Source organism: Rhinopithecus roxellana, chromosome 8, assembly GCF_007565055.1.
Source record: "Rhinopithecus roxellana isolate Shanxi Qingling chromosome 8, ASM756505v1, whole genome shotgun sequence".
Lineage (NCBI taxonomy): Eukaryota > Metazoa > Chordata > Mammalia > Primates > Cercopithecidae > Rhinopithecus > Rhinopithecus roxellana.
Window position 1 is genome coordinate 51,481,070 of NC_044556.1, and position 16,824 is coordinate 51,497,893.

Genomic DNA, 16,824 nt, shown 5'->3' on the forward strand with positions numbered 1-16,824 from the left:
CTCATTGGCTTGTAGATGACCAACTTCTCCCTGTGTCTTCTCTTCACATGGTCTCTGTGTATTGTCTGTGTCTTAATCTCTTCCTATAAGGACACTAGTCATATTGGATTAGGGCCCACCCAAATGATCTCATTTTACCTTAGTTAACCTCTTTAAAAAGCCCTGTCCACAAATACAGTCACATTCTGAGGTACTGGGGGTAAAGATGTCAACATATAAATGTGACAGGAACACAATTCAGTTCTTAAAGAGTAAATGCTGGTATTGTTAAATTCACTTCATTGGGTTTATTCAAGTTGGCACTATCACCAGCAATCAAGTGCTTCTTTTTAATTTTTTTAAAAATACGGCTGAACAAAGTACTGCTTAGCAGTAGCCATACTAAAAGTATTTCCTTTCATATTAGAGGCTATAATTTTGTTTCTCCTATTTCAGCTCTCCTTGCCTAGACAATCATGTTTGAGTTTCACAAATTTCATGTTATATTGACATAATTTTCCTTTTCACAAATTGCATATGAGGTACTTAATGTTACACAAACACTTTTTGTGGCAGGCCAGGCTGGATTTTAAGTTGTCGTGACTCAGATGTTTTCCCTTGAATCTGGATGTTGTTTCCCAAAGAATCCTTGCCTTGAATATCTCCTCTACTATAATAATGATTCTGAGAGTGGGACACGTGGGTTTTCTAAACTAATGAAAATGTGTCAACCTGGAGTTGCATCCTAAAGTCGCTGAGTTTTCAAGTCCATGTGAGGAAGAGAGGAAGTGAGTACACTCTATTCTAGAAGGGCATAAAATGAAAAACATTTCAGGGTACAAGAAAGACTAAGTGCGGTACTTCCTTATCATTGTCCCTTGCATTACTGGTGTATCGTCAAAAATAAATTCTCATTCTAGGGATTATGACTTCATGGGGAGGCATTAACACTGCAAGAGGTTTATAGCTATCTCTGGTCTCCTGCATTTTGATACCACAGGGTTACCTTCTCCAATTCTCATAGGTGAGTTCTCTTTAAGGCCTGTTCCTTTCCCTGCCATCAGCTTACCCTTATTAAACAGAGCTTTACCTGTAACTGCTCCCTACAATGGTTTTCTATTGATGAAGAGTCTCATATTCTAGGTGTTTATTTTCCAAGTGAAATTTCATTCCAAAACCAGTTACAAACAAGTGTTCTGAATCTCTTTAATCTCTTTTAATTACAAAAGAAAACATCCTCACTATATCAAGTTTACATAGTACAGATGTCTATGAAAGTAAAAAGCAAAAGTTATTCTTTAACTCCAGAGGTAACTTATAATAGTGTTTATATGTTTTAAAAAAAATCTCAGTGAGGGAGCAGTTGGGAAATACACTGTCTTGCACTGTTGCTGGGTGTATACGTTTGTTAACATCTCTGGAGATGCACATAATCTCAGAATTAGTGATTCACTTTCAGAAATTTACTCTGCAGGTATAAGATTTATTCTCTTATATATACAAATATATATTTACAGAAGTTCACTGGAAGCATTGTTTGCATTAGTAACTATCTAAACACAAGCCAAATGTCCACCAAAAAGAGGCTGTATAAACAAATAATAATACTCTTACTCAACAGAATACTATAAAGCTTTTGATTTTTTTCTTAAGAGACAGGGTCTTGCCAAGATGCCTGGGGTAGATTAGAATTCCTGGGCTCAGGGGATCTTCCTGCCTGTCTGCCTCCCAAATAGCTGGGACTACAGGCATGCACCATTACACCCAGCTACTGATTTTTTTTAACTGAGGTGTATATGTTTACTAATATGTAAAGATGCTCAAAGCACAGTAAGGAGAAAAATCAAGTCACAGAGCTTGACAGAAAGCATGTGGGTAATTGTGACATCTCTGTAATATGCATAGAATTCTTCTAGAAAGATGCACAACAAATGACTGTTTCTCTTGGCAGTGGGATTCAGCAGTTGGGGTAGTAGGTTGGAGGGCAGAACTTTTACTTTTTATTTTGTATTCTTCTTTAGTTTGAGGGTTTTTTTAAACCATGTGAATGTATTACTTTTAAAATTGAAAAAAATATATTTTAAAGAAGCAATTTCCATGGTCTGGACTTGACTTCTATTTACAGTCCCCTGTTAAGCAGATCATGATGCATTAGTTTCCCACTGTTTCCCGAAAATTTTTTTTCTACATCCTTTCTTTTTAATAGCCACTGTACATAATAAAAGAAAACGGTTGAATTTTGTCTAAGTTATAGTACAATTGGTAGGGAAAAGAAAAACAAGTTGGGCTTTATATTACATAATTCTTCGTTCTGTTGTGGTAACACACGTAAACTCCCAGGCAACATACCAAGATATGCTTAAGCAAAAAGGAAAAGAGCAAGAAATCTGAAGTGGAGAGCTTAGGCTGGAGACGCGTAGAACATTTGACTACCCGATACCACATTCCTAATTGTTTGTTACATGTTTACTTTCTAGATCCTGGAGACCAGGAAATAGTTTTCTCATACCAAAATTACATTATAGTTGTAAAATGTGAATGCTTAGTTACTTAGTTTTTGGGAAAGATTTGACCACTGTTTATTTGAGAAAGATCAAGAATGATTAGAACTCAGTAGATTGAGGTTTTATGAAAGAATATATTACCATCTTAGGACTTACAAAATGTTTTAGAGTTACACAGAGTGAAGTATAGGCTAAGTCTTGTACAGCTGGCCACAGTGCAAATCACACGGCATTGGACTGCAGGACCATCAGCTTCTGATTCTGAGAATTTCTAGCTCTATCTCAGAGTTGCAACATATTATTGCTGGTCATGTCATTCCACGGTACTGACATCTTCTAAAAGTATTGGATGGCGCATATAAATTACAACAAAATGAATATTTAATTTCATTTTTAGAATATTTAGGAATATTTTGCAATTCCCCTGGAGAACTGGCGGCTCCATGGGCTACTGCAAAGCCAGGGCTAGCAATCCCTACCAGAGAAGACCACTAGCATCAACCGCTTCTAAGAAGTCAGGAATGGTATGAAATGGAAGCAGAATGTGTCACTGTCACTGTTTTGATTTGATTTTTTAAAATCAAGAATTGGCTTTCCCAAGTAGGTACCAGAACAGTGCTACTCTTCAAATATTTCTTAAAACTCTGTACTGTCGATTATGGGAAAGCAAAGCCTGGGCACTTCCCCTGCCCTCCCTGACCAATTCCAGCAAGGAAAACCATCTGTGTCCTGGCAAAGTCCAGAACAACTGAATGCTCTGTGCAGCAAGAAACAGTTCCTCCCACCATTCCTCTGCCTCATCCAAATACAGCTGTTTGCTTCAGTCTGCAAGTGCCTGAATGCACGGGCGGTTTCTGTGTCCGCTGTGTGAAAACCAACTAACATTTGCAACCCACTTTAGAGGTTTCAAAGCATTTTTCCCTCTTCTATATCCTGTGCTCCTTCTTCACACACAAACACAAATTAGAGGTAAACTGAAGTTTTTATGATATACTCAACCTTCCCCCCTCCTCAGAGTGTCAAATCAGGTTGAAAATGTAATTGGTAAATATTTATTTGAGAATTGTAGGAACATTTTTATGTTTTCTGAGAAATAATCGATTAAAATTGAATTTTAATCACATCCTCGCCTTCCAAAATGAGAGTTGAACTTCTGATGTTTTAAAATTTGACCAAACTAGTATCTACGCTGTTTTATTCTATTCAGTTCAATGGAGCAGTTATTTACTGAGCATTCACTGTGCACAGGGTATATGCCATACAACCTCAAGCAAGGCTGCTCATGGCTCTAGAAGGATCTTAGGGGTCCGTGGAGAACATTAGACAGTGAGGAAATGGGCTAGGGTGTGAGTGATCCTTTGAAATGTGGGAGCACAGGGTGCTGAGGGAGCTCCAGGAGGGACACGAACTCCATCTTGGGAGAACATTTCTCATGTGGCTTCACATCTTCACAGTATGTTAAGGAGAAACACACTGTTTGGATTATAGACAGTGGTGTGAAAGCATCCTGTTTGGGAAAAGCAAATGAAAACATGCATATTTTACCCCATTGGCTTTGTCCATGTTCATCATGTTTTCCTCCAAGTTCCTCCTCTTATCTCATCATGGGCTTATGACTCCTCACGAGCTGCACAGCATGCTGGCTGTAAACAGAATCTTGGGAAAGGGTCTGAAAATGCCTGTGTCATGCCAGGGCGTGGGAGGCAAAGAGTGAAGGGTCCAGGCGGGGACACCAGGAGAGAGGAAAAGACACCCACAACACAGCTGGCTCTGGTTAGCAAAACAACCAAGGCCAGGGTAGGCAAGGCCAAAGTGCCCGAGGCTTGCTAAGGATCAGAACGTTCAATTGAGATGTTACTTTTGGGAATCTCTACTTGACCCTCTCTACCCCAGTACTGTCCTCCAAGCAGGGTTGGAGGACCCCTCTGGGCCTCCACAGAAACCTTATTTCTCTCTCTAGTCACAAGAGCTTTGGGTGGGGCAATCCCCTGTTCACTTGTCACTCCTATGAAGCTGTAAGTGTCCAGAGTTCAAGGCTGCTCTTTCATCTTCAGTGTCTTTCATACTACCTGGCTCAGACTAGCTTTCGGAAAATGTTTCCTTTTTTTTTTTTTTTTTTCCCCTGAGAAGGAGTCTTGCTCTGTCGCCCAGGCTGGAGTGTAATGGCATGATCTTGGCTCATGCAACCTCCGCCCCTGGGGTTTAAGCAATTCTCCTGCCTCAGCCTCTGGAGTAGCTGGGATTTACAGGTGCGCGCCACCATGCCTGGCTGATTTACTTTTTGTATTTTGGTAGAGATGGGGTATCACCATGTTGGCCAGGCTGGTCTCGAACTCCTGACCTTGTGATCTGCCCACCTCGGCCTCCCAAAGTGCTGGGATTACAGGTGTGAGCCACCTTTTTTTAATTAAAAAAAAAAAAAAAATACTGGGCTGGGTGCCATGGCACACACCTGTAATCCCAGCACTTTGGAGGGTGAGGCGGGAGGACTGCTTGATGCCAAGAGATATGATCAGCCTGGGAAACACAGGGAGAACCCTTTTCTAAAATAATAAAATAAAATAAAATAAACTGACTGGGTGTGGTGGCACATGCCTGTAGTCACAGCTATTTGGGAGACTTAGGTGGGAGGATGACTTGAGGCCAGGAGGTTGAGGCTACAGTGAGCTATGATTTTACCTGTGCACTCTAGCCTGGGTGAGACAGTGAAACCCTGCCTCAAAAATAATTAATTAAAACATGAAAAAATACTAGAAATCTTCAAATTAAAGCGCACACAGACACTTAATCCTACTGCTTTTTTTAAAAAAAAAAATTACATTAAGATGTGAAAGTTCCCCTTTCATATCCTCCGTTTTCTTTGCTAAAACAGATATATCAATGTATACAGTAAATGTTGGTTGAGTCAATTAATAAATGAGTGAACAAACACTCTTGTCTGTGTTGAGATCAAATCCTGAAAGGAGGCTCCCAGTTTTTGCATCTAGAAGTCTAAGCATTGGTCTCAAGTTAGGTGCAAATCCTACCCCCTTGAATTCAAGGCTAGCCATTCCCTAGCCATAGCTGTAGCCGCTAGCTAGTAAGCTTCTGAGAGCACAAATTATGTTCTTTACCTCATATTACTACACACAGTGTTCCACCAAGAAAGTGGGGAGGGGTGCTCAATAGCTAGTTATTAATGAATCAACAAACTGTCCCCACCTTACCTGCCCAGCATTTTTCTCTGAAGATGCAGTGAATTGAAGTTGTATTAGTTTCCTATTGCTGCTCCAACAAGGTATCACAAACTTGAAGGCTTAAAACAACCCATATGTCTGAGTGCAGTGGCTCAGACCTGTAATCCCAGCACTTTGGGAGGCTGAGGCAGGTGGATCACCCGAGGTCAGGAGTACGAGAACAACCTGGCCAGCACATGGCGAAACCTCGTCTCAACTAAAAATACAAAAAAATTAGCTGGGTGTGGTGGGCGCCTGTAATCCCAGCTACTTGGGAGGCTGAGGCAGGAGAATCGCTTGAACCCAGGAGGCGGAGGTTGCAGTGAGCTGAGATTGCTCCACTGTACTCCAGTCTGGGCAGCAGAGCAAGACTCCATCTCAAAGAAAACAAAAACAAAAACAAATATATTAGCTTACGGTTCTTGGGGTAAGAAGCCCTGAAATCAAGGTGGAGGCAGGGCTGAATTCCATCTGGAGGCTTTAGGGGAGAATCAGCCTTTTCTTTTCTACCTGCATTCCTTGGCTCTGGGTCCCCTTCCATCTTCCAACCTCTGTTTCCATCATCACATTTCCTTCTCAGACTGACTCTCCTGCCCCTCTGTTAGAAAAACCTCTATCATTACATTGGAGAATAAACTAGGATAATATTCTCATCTCGAGATTTTTAATCACATCTGCAAAGTTTCTTCTGCCATATAGTCATCTTCAGGGCCCATCATTCTGTCTACCATAAAGCCCTTGGGGCAGAAACACAGAAAATCTGTGCACGTTCTGGTCCACACTCTCCTAAAGAGCAGTTTGACTTCATTTGCATTCTCTTTGATCTTAGTTTCCTTATCTGTAAATAAGAAAATGTATTTAACAAATACGTTACTAGACATGCACATTCTGAACTTTGAGGATACATAATAAAGCAGACAAAAGCCATGCTCCTGTGCTGCTTATATTCTAAAGGAGGAGAAAATAAAGTAAAAGATTTTAGGTGGTAACTGGTGAGCATTGGTGAGGAGACCAGCATCTGGAGTAGAGCAAAGCAGGGGGAAGGCAATGGGGAAAGGGTCAGAAAGAGAGGTTGGGATGGGAGATGCAGGTCACTTAGGTCTTATAGGTTTTGAGAACTTTGGATTTTTTCCAAATGACATGGAAAGCCACTGGAGGATTTTGGGCAAAGGAGTGACCATGACCTGACTTACATTTTAATAGACTGCTCTGATGGCTGATTAAAAATACATGGAAGGGAGTGAAGGTAGAAGCAGGGAGATGTGTTGGTACCTTATTCTCTTTACTCCCACTTTTCTTTATGCCCTATTCATTTGCATATCCTTGCTTTCTTCATGAAGTTCTCTCTCCTAAGGGCACCCTGCTCCTCTTTCCAATTCAAAATTCTATACAGACACTCCTTCAAGACTGAGCTCAGTATTCATTTTAGAGCAGTAAGGAAACTTGGGGAGCTTATTCTTTGCCTCCATCTTCAGATGAGGACACTGGGGTCCAGAACTCTTAGGAAGCCTGTCCAAGGTTATACGAATAGCAAGCAGTGGGGCTAGGATTGCTTATAAAGTGTGATTCTAAGGAAATAGAAAGGGCTTCCTGATACAAAGATGTTTCTCTTGAATTTTTTTTTCCTTTTTTGACAAACTCACAGCCAACATCCTAAGACTTGAAATTCTGTTTGCTGTTTGCCTTCTCCCTAATTAAACTGAGATCTTGAAGAGCATGGATAGTATCCTATTCAGCTCTGTGTATTTAGCACAGTGCCTGGCACAATAGACACTCAATAAGTATTTGCTAGGTGAGTAAATAATGGAATGTCAAGCTCTTGAAAATCTGTTTGTGTGTTACTAGTCTCATGACTCCCCCAACTCCACCATCTCATGGTGTTAAATGTCAGTTGGACAGGTCTAAAAACCGATGAGCTGAGTGTTCTAGAAAAGGAGACCTTATTATTGTCTTAAAAAGAAGGAGTGGCAACACGATTAGAGTGGGGATCTTCCCAACACAGTAAAGGTCAGAGCTAGAGACCCTCTTCTTTTCTTTCCCTCCTTAATTCTCAAGCAGTTCTGGGATAAGAGGGATGACTACGTTCTAAACGAATGTCACTCTTTGAGGAGAAACCACAGTCCTGTGACCTTCTGTGCACTAGGCATGGTAGTCTTGTTTTTACTGAGGTAATAACTAGCAGTGACAACGTAAGTGATAAGTGTACCCCTGTCTCTTACTCCTGTGGTGGGGTTGTGCATGCAGACCAGGAGAAAGGTCCCAAGAACTGTCAGTGGTTGTGTGGACTCATACTAAATTATCTAGTGGCTAATATTTTTAAAATAGGGAACTTGGCTGGGCGTGGTGGCTCATGCCTGTAATCCCAGTACTTTGGGAGGCTGAGGCGGGTGGATCACCTGAGGTCAGGAGTTTGAGACCAGACTGCCCGGAGTTTGAGACCAGCCTGCCCAACATGGTGAAACCTCATCTCTACTAAAAGTACAAAAATTAGCCAGGCGTGGTGGCAGGCACCTATAATCCCAGCTACTCGGGAGGCTGAGGTAGGAGAATTGCTTGAACCCGGGAGGTGGAGGTTGCGTTGAGCTGAGATTGCAACACTGCACTCCAGCCTGGACGACGGAGTGAGACTGTCTCAAAAAAAATAAAATAAAACAAAAATAATAATAGGTAACTTGAGTTCATACTATCATGCTCATGCTCTAGAATGGCACCTATTTTCCTGTTGTATTTCATAAGTTCATAAGAAATCCTTCCTGCAATACTCAGCTTTTCTATGGTGGGACCCACGTTTTAATCCCCCATGGAGCGCCAGCATCCTAGACACGACCATGTTAATCAGAGCTGGTCAACACAAGTGGGCAGGATGGTAGTGAGGGAGGGAGGAAAGAAAGGTGGTTTTCCAATTGCATGTCTGAGGTTTTGGAGTGGGAAATAGGAAACTAGAGCCAAGAAAAGGTGATACATTTGATAATATGTAAGAAGTATCATATGTGGTACTCGGAAAATGATAAAAATTATCTTTTCAGTGCTTTAGTTTCATGCACATGCAGTAAGAATGCATTAAATGATTTTTTTTTAAGTGAGTGAACAGTATGAATGAATACAAGTACTGGTGCCTTTGCCTGACAAGCTTTAGTGATAAATGGTTTTCTCATTTCTTCCAGATCTTACTCTTCCCTCCAGGCTCTCTCCCACAATACTAGCTCCCAAACTGTGTCCCCCTCCAATCCCCACCAAGAGATGCATGTAATAATATTAGAAGACTCTTTATTTCTCCTTTATTTTGAATTTATTATCTAATGTTTTCTAACAAATTTTTTTCTTCAAGTTAGTCACAATTTGATTCAATTCCTCCAAAGCTAGACTACCCAAGACACAGTTTCTGGGTCTTCCACAAATTCATGATATAACAATCAAAGCATCATTGAGGTGCCAGTGGGATCCTCTGTCAAAATAGCAGGATAATTCCACTTATTAACCTGCATTTCCAAAGTATTGGGCAGTCTTTGGGTTAGAAATGCAACAACACCTACATGAGCATAAGCTTACATGTTAATGGCTAGAAGGAACCTTGAGAGGCATGTGGTTCAAACATTCTCAGTTCTTTTCAGACACATACATGCACAAAAAGGTTCAAAAGTTGCCTGGGCCCTGTGGCTCATGCCTGTAATCCCAGCATTTTGGGAGGCTGAGGCAGGTGGATCACTTGAGATAAGGAGTTCGAGACCAATCTGGCCAACATGGTGAAACCCCATCTCTATGAAAAATACAAAAATTAGCCAGGCATGGTGGCAGGCACCTGAAATCCCAGCTACCCAGGAGGCTAAGGCAGGAAAATTGCTTAAACCCAGGAGGTGGAGGTTGCAGTGAGCCCAGATCACTCCACTGCACTCCAGCCTGGGCAACAGAGTGAGACTCGGTCTAAAAAAAAAGAAAGTGGCAAAGTTAAGGACTTTCCAATGTCACTTTACTTGCTACAGCAGTGTTAGGACCGGGAATAAAGTCCCATCTTCTTTTCAGTGCACCCATTACCTTCTGGGACACATTTTCTTCTTTTCTGCTTCAATTCTCCTAGTGGAAGTTTACCTTCTTAGATTACAACTGATATGAACAGATTCTTAAACACAGAACTGGCACACAGAGAACTTGATGATAAATTGGAAGATGATGCAAGCACAAGAACTGAATCCAGAAATAAATCATATCTTCACATAATGTTTAGAGAAATTGCATTTTGAAAAATTTCCATAGAAATTATTTTACCCACCACAGGAATGCTACTCTCTCCCACAGGGATTTGACCAAACAGAAAGGGAAGCAGAATGGAGGAAGAGTAGTAATTTAGATTTATATGTGAAACATTATTTGGAACCTAAGTAATAACCCTTAACTAATCAGAATGTTTTATGCATTCTGCTTTTTAGTGGAAAGAGCAAACCACAAGAAAGCAAGCATGTAGTAGAGAGTTAAAAAATGCTTCCAGGGTTTCTTAGGCTCAAAAACAATTTTTTCCCAACTCTCTGCACTATCTAAAATATCCCATTGCACATTTCCCTCCTCCCCCTCGCATGTGTTTTGTTCATTTAACCAATTTGCCAATATTTATTGAGCTCTTTTTTTTTTTTTTCTTAGTTTCCACGTACAGCACTGATGAGTCCATCTTGGATGTGCCTAGTACTCTAAGTCAGAGATGAAGATAAAGGTCTTGCCTTTAAGAAGTTTAATGCCTATTTAAAAAGTTATCCTAAGATGATTTTGGTTTTTATCATTTTTAGTTATATTCCTAGTTCTGCAAATAGATAGCTCTCCAGTGAATATTTTCATTCGGATCCATTGTCTATCATTTTGCACTTTGTTCTGTGCATCTGGGGAAGGGGCTGGCAGAGGGACTGACCTTTACGGACTGGATAAATCATACTCCTTTGCTCTGAGGTTCATCAAATGGGAGTAACCAAAAGATCAGAAGATCAAAGGGTGAGAGGAGAGAGAGGCAGGGGTATTTATTTCCCACCCACCATCTCTCCAACACACATATACTTTGTTCTCCACACCTACAAGCTGTAGGTAGACAGTGGTTCCATTCCTCTTCTAAATGCCACAGCACCTGTTAGGTAGCCGTCTTCTGGAACTCTCTCTTAGGCTAGCAGCTGGCACACAAATCATTGTTACTGCTGATTACAAAAGAAGCAGCATATTTCTGAGAACAAGCAAAAAGTAATACAGTTGGGAGCTAGAGGAACTGCTACAGAGAACGAAAACAGGTCAAGATATTCTTCCTACCTACCCTTCTAAAAGAGATCTGTGGAAAGCCACTTCATATTCAGGTGGTTGAGAGTTGCATATTCTCTGTCTTTCACAAACGGAAACCTGCTATGCTAAGATGACAAGTAGGGCCAATTTCATTTGGTTGAACATAGCTTCCTGGAGCACAGTCTTGAGAAAAATTTTGAGGCCCATTCTCAGTACCTGCATCTCAGTATCTTCCACAGACATGGGGTCAGCAGATATACTCTAAAATGTGGATTCTGACTGTAATACCTATTTCTGTATTTCGAAATGACTGTAATCTGAGACAAGGCAGAAACGAGTGTCTTGAAACACAAGAGTTACAATGGTGTCATCTAGCCCTCCTCTTTCTTGCCCTCACTTTACATACAAGGAAAAAGAGGCACATACACGGAAAAAGAGGCATGTGAAGGATGAATGGTTCACAGATCAGTAATGCATGCTGATTTTCTCCAAGATCATGCTCAGTTCTACTTACCGAGGAGAAAAAGTAAAGAAAAACATAGTTGATTGCAGTTGTCAATGAATCTGGGGAAGTCCAGTGAAATCTCATGGGCTGAAGTGGAATTTGACTGAGACAGTGAGGTCAAGACCCTATTTTTAGAGAGGCAAAGATATCTTTTAATCATGTTTTTATAAATATCAAGATATAAGCATTATGTTTTACTTTTAATAGTCACACCTAGGATCACAGCATCATACTAGAAGATAGGGTGTTGGATGGAATCTAATGTAGTTTGATTACAAAGACAAACAGAAAAGAGCCTATCTAAAAGCCACTCGAGGGAGCTTTTTGGAGATCTTGTTAAAGTTCTTCTTGTAAAAGATAAGCTTTGAATTGCAAACCCTGCTCCCCCAAGTTATAAAGTAGCTGGGAGCAAAGGATGGTGATTTTATAACAGAATAAGTGTACAGATAGTACAAGGATCTTGTCTTTAGGGCCATACCAAGTAGAAAAGATACACCATGCAAAGAGAGACAACAAAATAAAATACACTTTCAAAAGTTTAATTTTGCTCATTTTAAAGTTGTATTTCCTCTATGGGATACACGTCCTAAGACTGAGGATGAAAAATGGGGATAAGGAACACTGAAATAGTCTTACAATTCTCGCAAATTATTCTCTATTCTAGATCCATACACAAGGGAGCAATTCTCTACCTTTTTAAAAGACCTGTTCTCTAGTGTTGAAATGACCATTTGTAAGAGTATGGAGAGAAAACATTAAATATAAACAGGAATCCTGGGGCCTGTAACATTGCTATGTAATCAGTATTCCTCCTGGTTCTGTACACTAACGACTCTACATGTAATGGAGTCAGTTTTCATAGATGTTATTCAGTTGTATCTGCTCTGACTTTCTACCCACTTTCCCCACCTTAACTCTCATCAAAATATCTTCTCTGTTGTGGGGTGGAAAACTGTCCTTAAGGCAAGAAGTTGAACCTGGCAATACAGAGTGTGGCCTTGCCCCTTAATTTTAAGAAAAAAGTTCTCTGAGAAAAATCCCATTTTGCTATTCACATCACTTAGTCTCTTCTTGCATTTTGCTCTTTCTTCCAGAAATAAAGTGATAATGATAGCTCCCTAAAAACCCTTTAAGCCTGCCCAAAGATAAGATGAGCTTCTGATTATTGTCCTCACACTAAGATGCTATAATTTGCTCTCTCCCAAAAACTACTAGGGAAAGACAATATCTTTTTACATTGGGGTAGAGATGTTGAGAGTATCAGCCTTTAGAAACAGGATATTTGCTTGTTCTGACTTTGAAGCCTAACACAAGGATGTGGCTTTATGTGGAACCTTTCCCCATTTGGACCGGCCCTAACTTTAGCCTCTTCAGCTTTACCGTGGTGTCAAAGTAGAACACTCATCTGGAGACGAAGGTTTTTTTTTTCTTTTCTTTTCTTTTTTTTTTTTTGAGAAGGAGTTTCGCCCTTGTTGCCCAGGCTGGAGTGCAGCGGCACAATCTTGGCTCACTGTAATCGCTGCCTTCCGGTTTCGAGTGATTCTCCTGCCTCAGCCTCCTGAGTAGCTGGGATTACAGGCACCTGCCACCACGCCTGGCTAATTTTTGTATTTTCAGTAGACGGGGTTTCACCATGTTGGCCAGGCTGGTCTCAAACTCCTGACCTCAGGTGATCCGCGCACCTCGCCCTCCCAAAGTGCTGGGATTACAGGCATGAGCCACTGCACCTGACTGAAGGTTCTTCTCATTCTTGCTTTTACTTGTGTGATTTTGGTCAAGGTACTTAATATCTGTGGATCAGTTTCATCAATGATAAAATAAGAGGAGGAACTAAAGTTAAGCCAAAGGTAAAAAAAGAATAATCATTATTACAGCTTCCCACATACTTTAATGACACTTGGAGGTTATCTCACTCAAAAGCAGGATCTGCCTCACTTTAATTTGGGTCCTTATAATAGGTCCAGCATAAGATGGCATGGTCAGAGAACATGTACAGAGAACTGTACCCCATAATTATGAAGAGAGAAGTCTGTTTGCTTTTATTATAGAATCTCTTCTATATTTGAAAAAACATATTCAATATAAATGAAAGGTCAGGGGTGAATGAATTGTGCTTTAAGTAAGTTTTGAAGACAATTGCCATCTAGTCTTTGCAGTCTGCAAAATTCTTCTTTAAGTGAATAAATGTGTAGGGCAAATCTCCATTACCTTGATCAGCATCTAACACCAACCTGACACTTAGAATTAAATTAGAGAAACAAAATTGGATACTTTGAGACTTGAGGGCTGATTATACTGCTTGAGCTAAGAATGGATTTAAACTCTTCCCTTATCCCGCTTTAAATCTAACTAGGTATAAACTCTCCATTACTAAGGAATAGAGGTGTGTCTGCAGAGGTGGAGGTTCCCCTTGATGTTCTTGGACAAGGAAACCTAATCCTTTCTTCTGACACACATGGTTGCAATAGAAACCATTTCCCAACTGCCAGTCTGGTTTTAATCTGTTGTTTCTAGCAAGAGAGGATTTGCAGGGAATGTTAAGGAGAGAACAAAATTACCAGAACTTACTATAAAGTAAAAGTGTTGATGAGAAATCAAAATTTAAACAAGTGTCCAAAATTGTAAGCATGAACATACGTAGACACATAGTTCATGCTATAAGAATAGGACTATAAAAGTTTTTAATCTTAGGTATGTTTAAAGTCTGCTCTCAATACAACATTTATATCTCACTTTACCAAAGTTCTTTAGCTTACTCAAATGATAGCAGTGGTAAAATACTGTCATTAAATACAGTGGTGCTTCATTTAAACAACACTGTTGGAGAAAGAAGTATTCCATAGGAGAATTTTCCATATAACCAACTGCATAATACACACTTTTCTTTCTTTCTTTTTTTTTTTCTGAGACAGTCTTGCTGTGTCGCCCAGTGTGGAATGCAGTGGCTCGGTCTGGGCTCCCTGAAACCTCTGCCTCCCTGGTTCAAGCAACTCTCGTGTCTCAGCCTCCCGAGTAGCTGGGACTACAGGCGCACACCACCATGCCCGGATAATTTTTGTATTTTTCGTAGAAATGGGGTTTCACCATGTTGGCCAGGCTGGTCTGGAACTCCTGACCTCAAGAGATCTGCCCACCCTGGCCTCCCAAAGTGCTGGGATTACAGGTGTGAGCCACCATGCCCAGCCCATGATATATATACACTTTTAAATGTTAACCATTTTGTATGAAAACATTTCAAAAGTGTATTACAGGTTTTTTCTTTAAACATACATTGAATAATATATCTTTCCCAGAGGAGTCACGGTTACCACTATTAAAAACTTACTAAAATAAGTTAAATATACTGAGCTGAATATATTCCTCCTCTTAGAAGATGGTGAGCTTTATAGTCACACTTTCCCCAACATCAAAATGCTTACTGTGAAAAAGTACAAAAGTAGACAGAACTGGTTCATTTTTAATACATCCTGTGTCTTTTCTGTTAACTTCCTTCCGGCTGTTAAAAGCATATCAATCGCTGACAATAAGCTGTGTAATTTGTTAAAATCCAATTTACTTTTAAAAGAGGTGCCTACTCTGCACAAGAGACTATTCTAGGTGCTGGGGGAGATGTTAGAAATATAAACTATAGTCCTTGTCCAAGAAGTAAGGCTCGCTGAGTGACACCTGAGAGTTACCAGGTGACAACCACGGTGCAAAACACAATTTATTACTTCTAACAAAGTCCTAAAAATTGCAAATATTTTTGATTTTAAAAATCAAGATACTGAAGTTATCAAACTTGTGGTCTGAAAGTCCCACCTTTTTTAGGGGGACTATGTCTTGGAAAAATGTCCCATGAAAATATTATTGGTCATGGGAGTCTGCAGATAAGACTAAGAACTACTTCTTGAAGAAATAAAGTAGGTATACCCTTTGACAGCTTTTGGTGCACCATAGTCTTATTGCTAGGTTTTATCTTGCTATCTAGATGGCTAAGGATGTCAGAAATCTAACCTTGCTAATTGCTAGGCTCATATAATCTAATTAATAAAATATATGTAAAAAACTGTACTATAATGCTTTGCTCTATGTATGAGTAAAACATGTAGGGCATTTATTAAACTGCATTTTACAAGGGATAACATACATCCCCTTTCCCCTGGCAAGGTTTGTTTCCAAGCTCTCAGTAATATCACATTCTTTGGGTTCTACAACACCTCTTGACTCCTTTATTCTCATCATCTGGCTGCTTTCATTCCACAAACTCTATCTGGTGGTCTCAAGGATTTCCTTGGTTTCAATTACCATCTGTTCTGTAGTTCATATCGCTTCTGAGCTTCAGACCCATGTATCTATTTAATGGGCACCACATTTTGGAAGTACTACAAGCACCTCAAATTTAACAGCCAAAACCAAACTGATGAGTTTTGTTGAAGGCTGTAACTTGATTTCCTAGTTTTTTTTTTTTTGCCTTCATCCCTTTTCTGCTCACTTCTAAATTACACCAATTATACTTGAACTTCACCAGTACTTTGTATACCTACAAGATTATACTATATGGCTTTAATTTACTGTTTTGTCTTAACCCTGGTAGATTTCAGCTCCTTTATAGGCATCTCTTATCTCCTACCTCTCCTTGGTAATTTTCAGTAGCTGGATGAATTATAACAAAACACATAAAGGAATCCTCATTAATTTCTTCCAGTTATATTTTTACTGAAACACTCGTAAATCTGTCTGGGCGATTTTTAGGTGAATTAACAGAAGCAGAACTGTATTAAATTTTATCATAACCCCAAACAAAACAATTTCTTCCATCAGGTATAACCTTCCTGCAGTCTTTCCTAGATTAGGTTGAAACACCACAGTCCTAACCACTCCTCCTCAAAACTTGGTGTTTGCTTCTTTAACACCTATTAAGCGTACATCATTTATTTATCCGATACTCCATTAGACTGTACACATCTTGAAGGCAAGATACATCTTCCTCTGTACTTTCAGTGCCTGGCACATTACGGTGGGGTTCAACAGAGTTCACAGGACGAATGAAATAAGGCCACATAAGCCCAGTGCGGTGGTGCATGCCTGTAATCCCAGCACTTTGGAAGGCCGAGGCAGATGGCTTGGTTTGAGCTCAGGAGTTTGAGAGGGCCTGGGCAATATGGTGAAACCCTGTCTCTACCAAAAATACAAAACTTAGCCGGGCGTGGTGGCGTACCCTTGTGGTCCCAGCTACTCAGGAGGCTGAGGCAGAATAGCTTGAGCCTGGGAGGCGGAGGTTTGCAGTGAGCCGAGATCGCGCCACTGCACTTCAGCCTGAGCGAGAGTGAGGCCTCGTCTCAAAGACAAAAAGGGAAATGAGGCCACATACGTCTAAAAAGACCACTTA

General features: G+C 40.3%; 1 long non-coding RNA gene across 1 annotated transcript in view; it reads right to left on the bottom strand.

The window, feature by feature from the left end:
• The window catches only part of LOC115899186, a 34,407-nt gene that overhangs the window by 16,981 nt on the left and 602 nt on the right, over nucleotides 1–16,824 (bottom strand). The window contains exon 2 of the long non-coding RNA XR_004058879.1: nucleotides 6,116–6,296. This is a non-coding gene — a long non-coding RNA (uncharacterized LOC115899186). The remainder of the gene's footprint in view (nucleotides 1–6,115; nucleotides 6,297–16,824) is intronic.